Source organism: Coregonus clupeaformis, chromosome 1, assembly GCF_020615455.1.
Source record: "Coregonus clupeaformis isolate EN_2021a chromosome 1, ASM2061545v1, whole genome shotgun sequence".
Classification (NCBI taxonomy): domain Eukaryota; kingdom Metazoa; phylum Chordata; class Actinopteri; order Salmoniformes; family Salmonidae; genus Coregonus; species Coregonus clupeaformis.
Genome location: NC_059192.1, coordinates 50,863,910 through 50,880,045, shown reverse-complemented (window position 1 = coordinate 50,880,045; position 16,136 = coordinate 50,863,910). Strand labels below are relative to the sequence as shown.

At 44.0% G+C, this 16,136-nt stretch overlaps 1 protein-coding gene and 1 long non-coding RNA gene across 21 annotated transcripts in view; one reads left to right on the top strand and one right to left on the bottom strand.

Annotated features, from left to right (window-relative positions):
• Window positions 1-16,136, bottom strand: part of LOC121570187 (baculoviral IAP repeat-containing protein 6-like) — a 141,888-nt gene that overhangs the window by 38,139 nt on the left and 87,613 nt on the right. The window lies entirely within an intron of this gene.
• LOC121570198 lies at window positions 4,736-8,033 on the top strand. The gene is made up of 2 exons (XR_006001441.2): window positions 4,736-5,924; window positions 6,681-8,033. It is a non-coding gene; the product is annotated as an uncharacterized LOC121570198 (long non-coding RNA).

Below are 16,136 nucleotides of genomic sequence, written 5' to 3'. Positions count from 1 at the left end.
CTGAGTTTGAAGGTAGGCCTTGAAATACATCCACAGGTACACCTCCAATTGACTAAAATTATGTCAATTAGCCTATCAGAAGCTTCTAAAGCCATGACATCATTTTCTGGAATTTCCCAAGCTGTTTAAAGGCACAGTCAACTTAGTAGTGTATGTAAACTTCTGACCCACTGGAATTGTGATACAGTGAATTATAAGTGAAATAATCTGTCTGTAAACAATTGTTGGAAAAATTACTTGTGTCATGCACAAAGTAGATGTCCTAACCGACTTGCCAAAACTAGTTTGTTAACTAGAAATTTGCGGAGTGGTTGAAAAACAAGTTTTAATGACTCCAACCTAAGTGTATGTAAACTTCCGACTTCAACTGTAGTTTAGTGCAGAAAACGTGGTAATTAACGACAATGACCATAATCCCTTGCTCGCCTACGTGTCTGGTCTGTGTGGTGCAGAGAGAAGAGAGAACAACACGGGATAGAGAGCAGGCTGCTTCGTGAGGTATCTCTACCTGAAAATACATGATCTAAGTGATTGGTATTCAGCAGTCATTAAAGTATGCCTTATTTATGTTGAAGGGCTACACAAATAGTGATTGTCAGACAGCATAGGCAGCTGCTTTATTGAGATGAGATGACTTGAAATAAAGTCATCAAATAGGCCTAAAACAAATGTAATATACACAACTGAAATATTTTATTAAAGTAATGTGAATAAACAGTTAAGTGATAAGCAGTAATGGGCAATCACTAACATCATGGGACTTTTATTAATTGTTGTATTCTGTGCTACAGCATTTCAACCTACATAATTCATAGTGCATTTTAAAAAGAAACATCTAAACCGAAAATATGCTAAACACACACTTGTACTTGTGTGAAATAGGACAAATTTAAGCACCCACCTAATTAGCATTACACAGCACATAACAGGGAAATAATAAAACATTTGGATGGTGGATCAATTTTAGGGCCAAATTCCAAGTTGTTTATTTATTTGCCATTCTTTTATAATCTTTTAATTTAATGTATCGACCGAAGATTACACAACAGCAATAGTGTACCTGTATACATGATTATATGTACTATTAACAATTATTACTGCTACTGAAATGAACTGTATTTCATTATCCTTATTGCATTGTACTGTATTTACTGAAATGCTGTACCACTATACTGCTTTGGCAATATCTACAAATTGCATTTCATGCCAATAAAGCAATCTGAATTAGAAGTTGAGTGTGTGAGAATGTGAGCACGCGAGCTAGAAAGTGTGAGTGAGAGAACGCGAGAGCGAAAGTGAGCGAGATCGCGAGTGAAATCGGGAGCACGAGTGTGAGCGACAGCACGAGAGAGAGCACTAGCGAGATTTTAATTCCATTTTGCATTGATTATTCATCTCCCACTTCACTTGCGACACATGGAGCCTCTGACTGTAGCGCCACTTTGATTGACCGTCAATAACAAGCTACACGTGTGTCTCTGTTTAATGGGTAACTGTCATAAAACTGTTGTTTTATTCAAATTTGAAATGCAATGGTCTATCCTGGTAGGCTATGTAGCATTGTCACATAATTTATTTAATTTTAGACAAAGCCTTAAAAGAAAAAGGCATTTTTTTTTATCAAAAAAGAAGTCTCCCAAGTAATCGAATACTAACATCCGTTCAGATAGTCGAATAACCGTGCCCACCCCTAATAGAAATGCTTGTTTTTTGCAAAACTTCTGTTTTGTCACATGCGCCGAATACAACAGGTGTAGACCTTACAGTGAAATGCTTACTTACAAGCCCTTAACCAAATAAGTCTGGCTGCACAACGTATTGCAAATTTAGAAATAATGTTACTAAACTGAAATAAAAATATTAGAAACTACACTATGAAACAAAGATAAATGACAAAGAATGATAGTAAAAAGCTTTGGAGCACCTTACATTACATTTTGGGGAAAAAGGCAAACTCAGCTCCATCATTCATTGAATCAGATGGCTCATTCATCACAAAACCCACTGATATTGCCAACTACTTTAATGATAAGCATTGTAATTTTTGAATTCCGTAAATGAGTGTGGAAGAGTTGCCAAAATTATTGTTGTCTATCAACAATGACAAGCCACCGGGGTCTGACAACTTGGATGGAAAATTACTGAGGATAATAGCGGATGATATTGCCACTCCTATTTGCCATATTTTCAATTGAACCCTACTAGAAAGTGTGCCCCCCCCAGGCCTGGAGGGAAGCAAAAGTCATTCCGCTACCTAAGAATAGTAAAGCCCCCTTTTACTGGCTCAAATAGCCGACCAAACAGCCAGTTACCAACCCTTCGTAAACCTTTGGAAAAAATGGTGTTTGACCAGATAAAATGCTATTTTACAGTAAACAAATTGACAATAGACTTTCAGCACGCTTATAGGGAAGGACATTCAACAAGCACAGCACTTAAACAAATGACTGATGATTAGCTGTGAGAAATTGATAAAAAGATTGTGGGGGCTGTTTTGTTAGACTTCAGTGCGGCTTTGACATTATTGATCAAACGTATGTGTTATGGCTTTACCACCCCTGCCATATTGTTGATAAAGAGTTACTTGTCTAACAGAACACAGAGGGTGTTCTTTAATGGAAGCCTCTCCAACATAATCCAGGTAGAATCAGGAATTCCCCAGGGCAGCTGTCTAGGCCCCTTACTTTTTTCAATCTTCACTAACTTTGAGTAAAGCCAGTGTGTCTATGTATGGGGATGACTCAACACTATACATGTCAGCTACTACAGCGACTGAAATTACTGCAACACTTAAAGAGCTGCAGTTAGTTTCAGAGTGGGTGGCACAGAATAAGTTAGTCCTAAATATTTCTAAAACTAAAAGCATTGAATTTGGGACAAATTATTCATTAAACCCTAAACCTCAAATAAATCTTGTAATAAATAAATGTGGAAATTGAACAAGTTGAGATGACTAAACTGCTTGGAGTAACCCTGGACTGTAAACTGTCATGGTCAAAATATATTGATACAACAGCAGCTAAGATGGGGAGAAGTCTGTCCATAATAAAGCGCTGCTCTACCTTCTTAACAGCACTATCAACAAGGCAGGTCCTACAGGTCCTAGTTTTGTCACACCTGGACTACTGTTCAGTCGTGTGATCAGGTGCCATAAAAAGGGACTAGGAAAATTGCAATTGGCTCAGAACAGGGCAGCACAGCTGGCCCTTGGATGTACACAGAGAGATAACAATAATATGCATGTTAATCTCTCCTGGCTCAAAGTAGAGGAGAGACTGACTTCATCACTACTTGTATTTGTGTGCGGTATTGACATGTTGAATGCACCGAGCTGTCTGTTTGAACTACTGGCGCACAGCTCGGACACCCATGCATACCCCACAAGACATGCCACCAGAGGTCTCGTCACAGTCCCCAAGTCCAGAACAGACTATGGGAGGCGCACAGTACTACATAGAGCCAAGACTACATGGAACTCTATTCCACATCAAGTAACTGATGCAAGCAGTAAAATTAGATTAAAAAAACCCCATAAAAATACACCTTATTGAACAATGGGGAATATGAAGCAACACAAAAATAGGCACAGACGCATGCATACACACGATAGAATATGCACTATACACACACGCACACATGAATTTTGTATTGTAGATATGTGGTAGTGGTGGAGTAAGGGCCTGAGGGCACAGTGTGTTGTGAAATCTGTGAATGTATTGTAATGTTTTTTAAATTGTATAACTGCCTTCATTTTACTGGACCCCAGGATCCATAATAAATACAAATGTACATTACACTTGCAGTACGATCTGTTTGCAAAGCAGAGACAAATCCGATAGTTAAGTAGTGGACCTTCATGGTCATGGCTTGCTAAGACTCCAAAACAGGCTTGTAACAGCAAGGCCGGCCTGGGGACCTTGTATAATTGATCGGGCTGGAAAGGGACTGGATGGGGAGGTACATAAAATTGAGCCAACACATTCACAAGTCGGTGTCCGATCGATCACATGGTAGAAAACCAAAATAAAACAGTCTTAGGCGCAAAAACAGGTTAAACTCATATAGAGTGATAACCATATCCTGTACTTCACTGAAATGTAAGAATAAGATGAGGAGCGATGAAGGAGGAGGAGTGCTAAAGGACTGGAGTGAGTCACTGCTGAGGAAACTTTGATTGGATCATACACGTTGACATACATTTAGATAAAGCAATCCTTCTGGGGATTCTTGTGTTTGTCAATGTCACCACAGCACTTCTACATGTTGGGTGGGGGTCTAACTATTGTGTAGGGGGTGATGGAGGACATACAACATGCTGGTGGGGGTACCATTTGAGTGGGGGTACCATTTTTGCACACAACATGACATTGCAATTTGGTGGTTCAGGGGGAACACCAGTCCATGACAACAGTCCCTCTGGTGAGGATGAGAGAAATGGGGGTGTAGAAGAACAAAAGGTTCCCATGTGGCTCAGTTGGTAGAGCATGGCACTTGCAATGCCAGGGTTGTGGGTTCGATTCCCACGGGGGACCAGTATGAAAAAAGTATGCACTCACTACTATAAGTCACTCTGGATAAGAACGTCTGCTAAATGACAAAAATAAAAAAGTAAAGCGTGACCGCTTTGCTTTGTTGCTACTGCTTCTCAGAGTAGAGACCCCTGAAGAACAGATATTTCTACAACCCCCACCACGCCTCATCTCTTAGCCACCTCCTATTGCTGTCCCTCCCGCATTCTCTTCTCCAGTCTAGTTGTGCCTAACAAAGGGATAGACAGTGCGCTACGTGCCTTCTGCCGCCGTGCTGCATTGAGGAAGAGGTCGCTTCATCTCTTCTATTTGGTTGGCGGTAATAGCGCCGGTGGTGTGTGCTCAACCAGCCCCCACAGCGGAGGAGGAGACTGTGGGAAGCATGAGCGTTGTCCCCTCTCCACTCCCTCTCTCTCCTCCCGCCACAAGGACCCAGCCTCTCTCTCTCTCTGCTTGGTTATGCAATGCACGTCTATCCCACGGCACAGCTTGCACAGGGGACCCGCCACAACACAGCCACCACCAGCTGCAGGTGCAGACCAACACAGCAACAGCTACGCAGCAGCACTCAGGCTTTCTAGCTCTCTGGTTCTCCACACACAGCTCTCTGGGATTTTACTGTTCTACCTGGCTCTTTGGAATACCACTTGCTGAGGGGTGGGCTGTCTGTAGTATCCACCTAGTGTGGTTGTAGCCGCCGCAAGCGCTACCGTCTCCAGAGTAACCATGCGCGGCTGTGCCTCCGGGGTTCAGCGGTAGGCGAGAGAGAGGCGTCACTGAAAGGCACTAATTGCTCTGCTTCCGAAAGTGGGAAAGCAAGAAAGGAGGAGAGAAGAGGGGGCGTGTACATTTGTCACAGAGACTGTGGCGCTCTCTCTTTGAGCTGCTAAGAGGGTCAAAGAGACAAGAAGAGCTGAGGAGGAAGAAGAGGGGGGCTGTGGTGGAATTTGGAATTGGAGAGAAAGGGGCGGGAGGATGGGGATAGTAGTGGGGAGGAAGGGGGAGCGTATGGGAGAGGGTTTCTCCAAGCCCCATAGTGCTTCAGCTTTGGTGGTGGAGACCTGAGGAATAAAATAACAAAAGCAAAAAAGGAGACTATAGCGCAACCAAAACCAAGGCAGCATTTAACCCAGGGGGTGGCGCAGAGGACTGGAGAACTCATACGGGCAAGAAGGGTGTGATTTTTCACAGAGAGCAGGTGTCTGCGCAGAGCCACGCACCAAGGCTCAGTTGGGAGCCAGGATCTCCTTTTCCTTTTCTTTCCTTCTCTTGGCTACGCAGCCAGCCTCCCCCTGTCCCCCGCTTCCTCCTAATGCAGGCTCCCGTGTGTGGCCATGCTTCTCCATTGAGGACCCAAAAGCATGCTGGATGTCACCCCACTCTTCACGCTGTAGGGTAAGAAACCTTTTTCACCTCTCTTTCTATTCTGTCTCTTTTTTCCGATGGATGGTAGGATCTGCCTGTTTGAGATTCAGAGGTGGCTGCTGTGTTTCCGCGGGCTGCTTATTGTTGACGGTGTTGTGGCTATAGCGTTGCGCTGCCTGCCTCTCAGCCCTTGCTGGATGTGGCAGTGTCACTGACTGTTTACCTCCCTGTAGATTTCCCTGGGAGGTCTGACACCAGCTAGAGCCCCTGCTCCGTACACAGAGGGGTGGAAAGAAAATCATTAACTACCTTTGGGAAAAAAGGGGAGGGTGGGTGTATGGGGCTCTAAATGGGAGCATTAAATGATGCTCGTTTTGACATTTGCGGGGCGTTCAACGTTTTCGTTGCAGCTAGACAGTAAGGGATGTTGAATACTAGGATTCTATTGTGGTGGGGCACAACAGCTTTGGCAATAACTAAACAGTGCATGGCAAATGTTTTATTCGATCACCATTGATTTCTTCTTGAGGAATTGGTGGTTGGCTAGGCTAGTCGAGGGCTGTTTGGTTCAATTTTCCCCAGGGTGCTGTATAAAGCACATGTAGGAGAGGATGAGTGGGGAGGGGAGTTGGATGCATCATAGCAGTGCAGCCTGAAACGAAACATCTAAATTCATTCCCATTGTCTGTGTTCTCTTGATTGTGGGCTTGCGTTGTTTCTTTTCTCTAATGTTTGTCTCTGTATGTGCCTATGTCACATGGGCTGCCTTCATCTCCCTCTCTGCAGATAAGTGCCAGCAGCACCCCTGCCAGGTTGAGCGAGCATTATGGCCATGGGTCCCACGGTCATCACAATTGAGGAGGTGCGGGCGCTGGAGAGCAAGGAGGAGCAGGAGGAGTCCATTTTGGCCTTGCTGGGCATCGTTGGCACCTTCCTCAACCTCTTCGTCATCGTCTTTGTTTACATCTACACTGTCGTGTGAGCCAGAGTGATCCCCCAAACGACAAGGCACAAACCAAGATTCCTTTTAACCCCAACCAACATATACTGGATTTGAAATCCCAAGCTCCTCCTCCCCCTAACTGGATACTAGTTATAAAAACAACACGAGCAGTTTGCCCACACAGAGAATGAGGGTGGACAGTTATGTGGAGGTGTCTCACAGCCATGAACCAGGGAGATAACAGTGAGCTGGTGGCTACATCATGACCATAGCTGTGCTGGATCTGGATCCAGGATGGGCAGACAGACACTGGCCTTGGCCCAGCCAGGGTTCACTTTCCTGGGCTACAGGCCAGCACAGCCTGGGCTGGAACTAACTTCAACCTTGGACTCATTGACTTGGACTCAATGGCGTGATGAGGGAAACAGTGTTACTGACAAATCTTCCTTGTCAAATGGATTATAAAAACGGAAGAAGGGACACAGTCACTGGCCTGGACGGTTTAAGGGGCATGGCGTGGAGAAGGCAGTGCATGCACAGAACACTGGGAAGCCATTACAGATGAACTGTACACCCCCATATCCCATTGGTAATCTTCCAGGGACAGCATTTTAAACTGCTTGGCGGCTGTCACAGCGCACGTTACCCCGGCAATGTGGCTCTGGAGTAGCTTTAATGTAATGTGCTGCTTGCCGTCAGATAGGCCACACGCGTACACACGCAAGTGTTAGTCACCGCTTCTCATGATCTGACAGATCACAACAGAGCGATCTCGTCTGTATCTCGCACCCGGCAAGAACTGATCTGCAAGGAGAGCAGGAGTGGCAATGACAAAGAAACATTTCTATTCAAATTGACCACCTGGTACTTCAAAACCAAACTGGAGATCTGCAATAAAAAGGCTAGTGGAGAGAAAGAGTGATAGGAGAGCCTGCGGTGGTGATGAAATCATCCGCAGGGGTGGGAAAGGACCTTGTGGGCGCCAGAAAAAAAGCTCCATTACGCATTTACTAATACTTACACTTCTACTGTCTCTTTCCACGTTCTGTTCGGTTATTCTGTTCATGTTGATTTCAGGGTAGTGTCAGCAATCCTGTTTCTGTATAAAAATCTAAGCTTTTATAAATATATGGATAACTCTAGATGTACTGTGCTATAGGGAAAATGTAAACAATAAAATTTGAATATATGAATTAGACTAGCCTCAAGCCTAATCTATGATGGATTCTGTGGGAGAATGTATGCATAAGTAAATGCCTGTGCGCGTTTGTGTGAGACCAAATGCATAGATACCATTAAGGATAAGAGCCATAATATGGTGAAGATGGGTGTGTAACTGAGGAAGAATGTCACATTATCAAAGGGGCTGGATGGGGTCTGTATCTTCACCTCTATTCACATGCTTATTGTATGCCTACAACATGTACCATTAGTTTGGTACCCTCCTACTAAGTACTGTATAAGGATTCAGAGAGTTTTCAGCTTTCACAAAGGTCAGGGTGGCATGTTGTTTCCAGTCACATGCAACATACGGAAAATAATTTACCTAAACTAGCATGTGCATCCTGCATTCTAATGAGAAAGGGTGAGTGGGGGGTCAGATCTGCCGTCTGCCTTGAGCTCGGTTTCAGATGTGTCGACTGCTACTGCAATCGGAAACGCACATAAGGAAATTGAAATCGTGTCAGTTGCACCTACCTCAACGTGGTGTGTGTGAGCGTGTGTATGCACACATCGTGTGTGAATCAATAGGGTCATGGACACACAAGATTAAGAAAGTAGCTAGCAGTACAACCTAGGTAACTACACAAGTGAACAATGCACATTGTTGGAAAACACCACGTTACAAAACCAAAAGTGTTGCTGTAATCAGACCAGGCGCCATCAATGACATCACATGCTCACTGAGGAAAATGACAACACAGCAGCCCAATAAACCTCTGAGAGCAATGCACCAGTATGACTTCATACGCTTACCACGGGACGCCTGCATGCGATCCATACTTACCGCTGCCCTTACCCCCTTAAGGCTAACACAACAGGCACAGACACCCATACCTACCTCAAAACAGCCATACAGAGAAAATCACATACCAATTGAAAATTCCATAGTAGGATAGGCGGCCAACCGGGGGTAGATTGTCATATGCAAATAGGGGGAGGGGAAGCGTTAATGAATCTGGGGAGGTGACTCGTTTAGCATTCACTTTGTGGATTCAGATCTACTAAGAACATGTCCAGCAGTAGGGACAAACCCTGTAGAAATGTAGTCTAGGTGCTGAGGACTGGAGCAGTATAGGGTAGTCACCGATCCCCACGAGGGCCACTCCATGAGATTGTGTGGTCTGGGCGTCCAGCCCCCACTCTGGAAGCCTCCCTTGTTCAGATTACCCACCACGTCAATGTACAGGCCCACTAAACATGAATGATGGCTTTAAATCACATCTGCTTTTGAAATGGGGGGAATAGGAATGAAGGCAAGAGGGAAGAGTGGAGGAGATGCTAATGCTGTGGAGCTAAGCCATCTCCACTCATGGTTTATGTGTGTAGATGGAAGCACTTGGCACAAATGCAGTATGTAGGATTCCTCACCAATACCCCCCTGAGAAGGTTTCACAAAAGAGTGGACTAGATGCTTGTCCTGTTTAACAAGCTGTTCCTAACACTTTCACTGACGGACGGTGAAGTGCGGGGAAGGAGGGTCATGTGTGAGGATGGTTGGGTAAGAGGGGAGCGAGCGAGAGGATAAATAAATGTCATTTTCAATTAAAATAGATTAGTTTCGCAGTGACATTAAAAGGCATTACCTCTCACTAAATGGTCTAACTTCCTGTGATGGAGTGCGCGGCGGCGTAATGCGTCCCAAAAGGATTGCCAAGACACCGATGACTAATGTGGAACAATACGCAAGCGGCGCGGCCAAGTTAGGAGATTAGCAGGAGGAATGAGTGTGGCCTGAGGCAGATAGACTGCCAGAGGGGTAGAGGGAGGATGGGAAGAGGGGCGGGCAGGGGCGACACAAGAGGGTTTCCCCCCCCGCGCCTCTTAGGAGTGCAAGGGCAGGCTTGGCTAATATATTCATCACACCGGCTATTAGGCAGCACACTGAGGACGAAGAGCATGAATGGAGACAGAGGAGTGTGGTGTTGTAGCCTTAATGATGCTTTTAATGTCAACTAGTGTGGTATCCCTTAATAAAGCTAGTAGCCAGGCTTTTAATGTAGACACTGGATGAATGGTGCATGGTATGAGAATGTGTTTGGACTGGAGTAGCCCATCTTAATAGATTTCATAGAAAGATTGATGTGTTTGGTGTCATTCCTGAAGCAAAGGTATCGGCACTTTTCCGAAACACCACACATTCCAAGCTGCAAGGACCTAGGCCTACATTAGAAGGAATTTCACCCAATCATAAAACACATGACTGTTTATAGGGGCTGTGATGGTCATGGAATTTTGGATGACGGTAATTGGCCAGCCAAATGACCGCGGTCACAGTAATAGCAAAAATAAACTAAACATTATTATTTATTGAATTGTATTTATTAATATTTATTTTGACATGTTCTCCTCCGCTCCTGACTGCATGTGCTGCCATAGAAACAGAATGAATAGAACGGGCATCCCCATTCAAGTCAATGATGGCATAATGGGTGGACTGGCAGCCATTGAGAGTGTACCCATAGGAGCAAAAATACACTACAAGTATGTGGACACCCCTTCAATTTAGTGGATTTGGCTATTTGAATAAAAATCAAGCACACAGCCCATACAATCTCCATAGACAAACATTGGCAGTAGAATGGCCCGTACTGAGGTGCTCAGTGACTTTCAATGTGGCACCGTCATAGGATGTTACCTTTTCAACAAGTCAGTTAGTACAATTTCTGCCCTGCTAAAGCTGCCCCGGTCAACTGTAAGTGCTGTTATTGTGAAGTGGAAACGTCTAGGAGTGACAACGGCTCAGCCGCGAAGTGGTAGGCCACACAACCTCTCAGAATGGGACAGCCAAGTGCTGAAGCATGTAAATATTGTCACTACCAATTTCCAAACTGCCTCGAAGCAACATCAGCACAAGAACTGTTCGTCAGGAGCTTAATTAAATGGGTTTCCATGGCAGAGCAGCTGCACAAAAGCCTAAGATCACCATGTGCAATGCCAAGCGTTGGCTGGAGTGGTGTAAAGCTCGCCGCCATTGGACTCTGGAGCAGTGGAAACGCGTTCTCTGGAGAGTTGAATCATGCTTCACCATCTGGCAGTCCGACAGACAAATCTGGGTTTGGCGGATGCCAGGAGAACGCTACTTGCCCAAATGCATAGCGCCAACTGTAAAGGAGGAGGAGGAATAATGGTCTGGGGCTGTTTTTCATGGTTTGGGCTAGGCCCCTTAGTTCCAGTTAAGGGAAATCTTAATGCTACGGCATACAATGTCATTCTAGACGATTCTTTGCTTCCAACTTTGTGGCAACAGTTTGGGGAAGGCTCTTTCCCGTTTCAGCATGACAATGCCCCCATGCACGAAGCGAGGTCCATATAGAAATGGTTTGTTGAGATCGGTGTGGACGAACTTCACCGGCCTGCACAGAGCCCTGACCTCAACCCCATCGAACACCTTTGGGATGAATTGGAACGCCGACTGCGAGCCAGGCCTAATCGCCCAACATCATTGCCCGACCTCACACTAATGCTCTTGTGGCTGAATGGAAGCAGCAATGTTCCAACATCTAGTGGAAATCCTTCCCAGAAGAGTGGAGGCTGTTATAGCAGCAAAGTGGGGACCAACTCCATACTAATGCCCATGATTTTTGAATGAGATGTTCGACGAGCAGGTGTCCACATACTTTTGGCCATGTAGTGTAGGTGCTATTGATTCAACTCAATGAGCCACATAATTGGAATTATTGCGTCAAAATACCAGGTAGCCATACCCCCAGTCGGTATTAGATAGAACGTCGCGGCCCGCCCGCCTTGGGGGAAAACAACCCATGGTTACCCCATTGGCTCACAGCAAAAACAACCTTTTTCAGACGCAATTTTCTTGTTGTCAGCTTGTTTTAGTCAATTACAAAACTCCATTTAGGAAAAGTACAACATGTCTAAAGATTACTTTTCAACATTGACTGCTCCTGATCGTTCTCACTACTTCTAAAAAACGTAACATTGTAGGGCTTCCCTCATTCCCCTTTTCATGACAGAACTAGCAGCCACGTGAGTGCTAGCTAGCTAGCAAAGACCAACATAAACAAAACTGACTATACAGCTACAAGTAGTGAGTGGAGTTACAAACGGACTACACTAAACAAGTTCAAAATCTTCCCTGTGATTAAATGTTTTCCACACATATAGCTACGTGTAGCCTACTTGGACACCGGGTTCCCATAATTTCCCACGCCGAATAGCCTGAAGCCACAGGTCTCTATTTCCTTATGTGGGAGCATTGTGAACTGTAAATCGGGATTTTTAATCTGGTTACATGTACATTAAACACAGCAGTTGGCGCTTTTACAATGGGGGCCAATGGAAAATAATGTTTGTTTTACCCAATTTGTGGGCGTGGTCGAGGGGAATTCCTTCTTATGACTCGGATTATTGCAAGTGTACCCATGAGTTTACCAGTCAAATTGCCAGGTTCCAAGCCCATTCTATTCATTTTATTTCTATATGTGCTGCTGCATTGTGGGGGTGTTGCCTTGGCAACCGAATACTCTTTTGCTTGTTTCAGCAAGGAGCAACAAAGTTATCAAGTCCATGTTACAGCCGAAACGGACTCAACCACACGGACGCCTGGGCCATCCCGTCTTCAGTCAGCTGTTCGCTCCAAACGGTTATGAAGTTTTCATTTTCATGACGCTCTTCATCCATAACCATCAGCTACACAGTTAAACAGTAATTGTGACAGCTCTATATACAAGCAACATGTAAAAAAAACTGCAACGCCACTGAAGGTAAATTGTATACAAAATGGAAAGTGAAAGCAGTACATTATGTAGGAATGAGATGGAGATTTCAATCCCTCCTTCCAGCAGCATATGACAGTTGATCATCAGGGCCACACTCTTACTGAATACCAAGTCTGCCTCTGTCACCAAACCCACAGTTATCTACCTCCCAGGGCTGCCTACCCCCTGCATTGCACTTAATGCTTTTTGGAAGGAACACCCCCTCCCCCCACTCCTCAGCGCGGCACGTTATTAAAAAAAGAGACTGCAGGAGTGCTTAAGTCCCATTCCCACTTTTTCATTACCAGCAACCCCTTGACATTGATTGACAGCTCATGGCTCTGAGGGCTGGCGCCAATACAACAGAGTGAGAGGAGCCCTTGGCTTCCATCAGCGCTCACACACTGAACCGACTTAACTGACCATACTGCACTGTAGATTAATCACCAAAAACACAATTTGTTATTAAATTGGGTGATAAAACATGTCAATTGAAATATTAGTCCATTTTGAATGCAAATGTTTAATCATAACAATGACATAGGAGAAAGGCGAGCGACAATGAAAAGGAGGCAGTAAACTTAATGTGATTTAATAGCAGACAGCCCCGGCTGCATGTTTGCACACACCACGCTTGAGCGTGTCTGAGGCATTTAAAAGATGAGGACCAATCTCTTTATCTGCTGTTATTTAATTATGAGACTAGGGGCGCGTTAATGCACACCACAACACATACAGACACACACTAACAGCATCGGACAAAGAGGTAGTTGTGGTTAGACACAGAGCTATTAGCTACCATCACCTGATATGCAACTATTATTTAATGACATTATAATGCAACTCCTTGTGAATGGAGGCTACGTTGATATAGGCCTACCTGCCCATTTCAGCTCAGAACAAACAGATTGAGAAGCAGAAAATACTTTTGGGGAGAGTCTATGCACCTTGTTGATATTAAACATGCCAATAATCTGTCCATAGTCCGAAAACTGATGTATCCCGCTAAGGGTTCGTTATAAGCAGAGTATTTGTAGAGCGAACAGAAATGGGTTTTTTCAAGGTTCTTTCATTTCCTTGGTAGTGTGCCAACTTGCCATTTTATTCCTGGCAATATCTAAACGTCTGTGAGCAACTTTGTTCTGTTTTCTGTTAATATTCATAAATGATTAGACAAAAACATAAGCTAACCATAAAAATCACCACAAAAATGTGGATAGATCCCCACAGATTCTCCCATCCCCACAGATTCTCCTATCCTCACAGATTCTCCCATCCCCACAGATTCTCCCATCCCCACAGATTCTCCTATCCCCACAGATTCTCCCATCCCCACAGATTCTCCCATCCCCACAGATTCTCCTATCCCCACAGATTCTCCCATCCCCACAGATTCTCCCATCCCCACAGATTCTCCCATCCCCACAGATTCTCCCATCCCCACAGATTCTCCCTATCCCCACAGATTCTCCCATCCCCACAGATTCTCCCTATCCCCACAGATTCTCCCATCCCCACAGATTCTCCCATCCCCACAGATTCTCATATCCCCACAGATTCTCCCATCCCCACAGATTCTCCTATCCCCACAGATTCTCACATCCCCACAGATTCTCCTATCCCCACAGATTCTCCCATCCCCACAGATTCTCATATCCCCAAAGATTCTCCCATCCCCACAGATTCTCCTATCCCCACAGATTCTCCTATCCCCACAGATTCTCCTATCCCCACAGATTCTCCTATCCCCACAGATTCTCCTATTCCCCACAGATTCTCCTATCCCCACAGATTCTCCTATCCCCACAGATTCTCCTATCCCCACAGATTCTCCTATCCCCACAGATGGTGGATGGATTCTACTACCCCCACTAGTGTTGCACGGTATACCGAACCTTCTGTACTTGAACATGAAAAACGGTGCGGTACTAGAAGTTTTGTTACTTTCGGTACTTCTGTCAAATGTGTCTCCCGGATCAACTCTGTCAGCCAATGTCCCCCTTAGAGCGTGAAAGCACAGTGCCTGCTCCACTTAACCTGCACTGGGAGTCTGGGCTGCATCATGTTAGCTCCCCACTCATGCTGCACAGAAGTTAACACACTTGAATAATGCGACACAGCATGAAGAAATGTTGTAACTGTCGCAAAACAATGTCCATACAGGCTAGAACACTTTACAATGCAAGAAGATACCGGTAGCTTCAGTGGCGTAGCGCAGTTTCGCAGGGCAACCCTGCAATGTTGTAGACATTTTTGGGGACATTTTTTTTTCTCTCCATGGGGCAGAGAGAAAAATGTGCAGTATTAGAGCTAATCACATGCTATTTTACAAATTTTGCCATGAGGCTGAGAGAATATTTTGCTGTTTTAGACCTTAGGGATTCTTGAAAGATGGGGCAATCAACTTTTTCCCCCACAAATATTTGTCGTAATATTAACAACATTTGAAATATATATTTTGATAGACCAAAGTATCAGCTATCAGACCATGTGAAGGAACATAATTATAATTTTTCATAAAATGCAACTGGATATATGTCAACTCCGTCAGACACCATAAAAGGAATTTCATTTTTTACAATTGTCCAACAAGTGTTTAAAGGCCATGATAGTTTAAAGGGACATTTCTAAAATGTTTAACTTCATATTCATCATCTCCAGCACCATCCCAACATCAACATGTGAAGATTGCGCGTTTGTGTTTTGTAGTAAAAAAGATTGAGTAAGATCAGTGTTTCCAATGACATCATTAGTGTGCATCGTGTGATTTTAACCAATTATGAGTAGGTATTCCCTACTAATTGTTTGATGTCATTGGAAACACTTACATTCCTCTATTCTTTTTACTACAAAACATAGAAACTCGCAATTTTCACATATGTTGATGGGGTGGTGCTGGAGATGAATATGAAGTAGAACATTTTCTAAATGTCCCTTTAATTCTAACATTAGATTATTTAAATAAGTAATACAGATCTCCAAACTTCTTTTGGTTTTGCTTTATAGCACTATTAAATGCTCCAGGCCTAATTTCATTAGTATTTTGGCATGTTTTTCTAGATTTAGAACTTAAAACATTTATAGAGTAAACATTATCACTTAGGTCTAGCACGGCAAATACTTTACTTGTTTAAGCATAAGTGGCAGAACAGTGATTAAAATGTTTTCAGAATATTGACCAAAAAAAGACTCCATCAGTGACAGAGTTGACAAATACTCAAAACAGACATTTTTGCTCAATACAAACATTAGTAAAACACGGAAAATGATTCATTTGAAAATCCTCAATAAAAACATCTATTCTATCAGATCTTTCAGTTGACGTTAGACAAAATCTGAGTTGATGTTTTACGGAGTTGA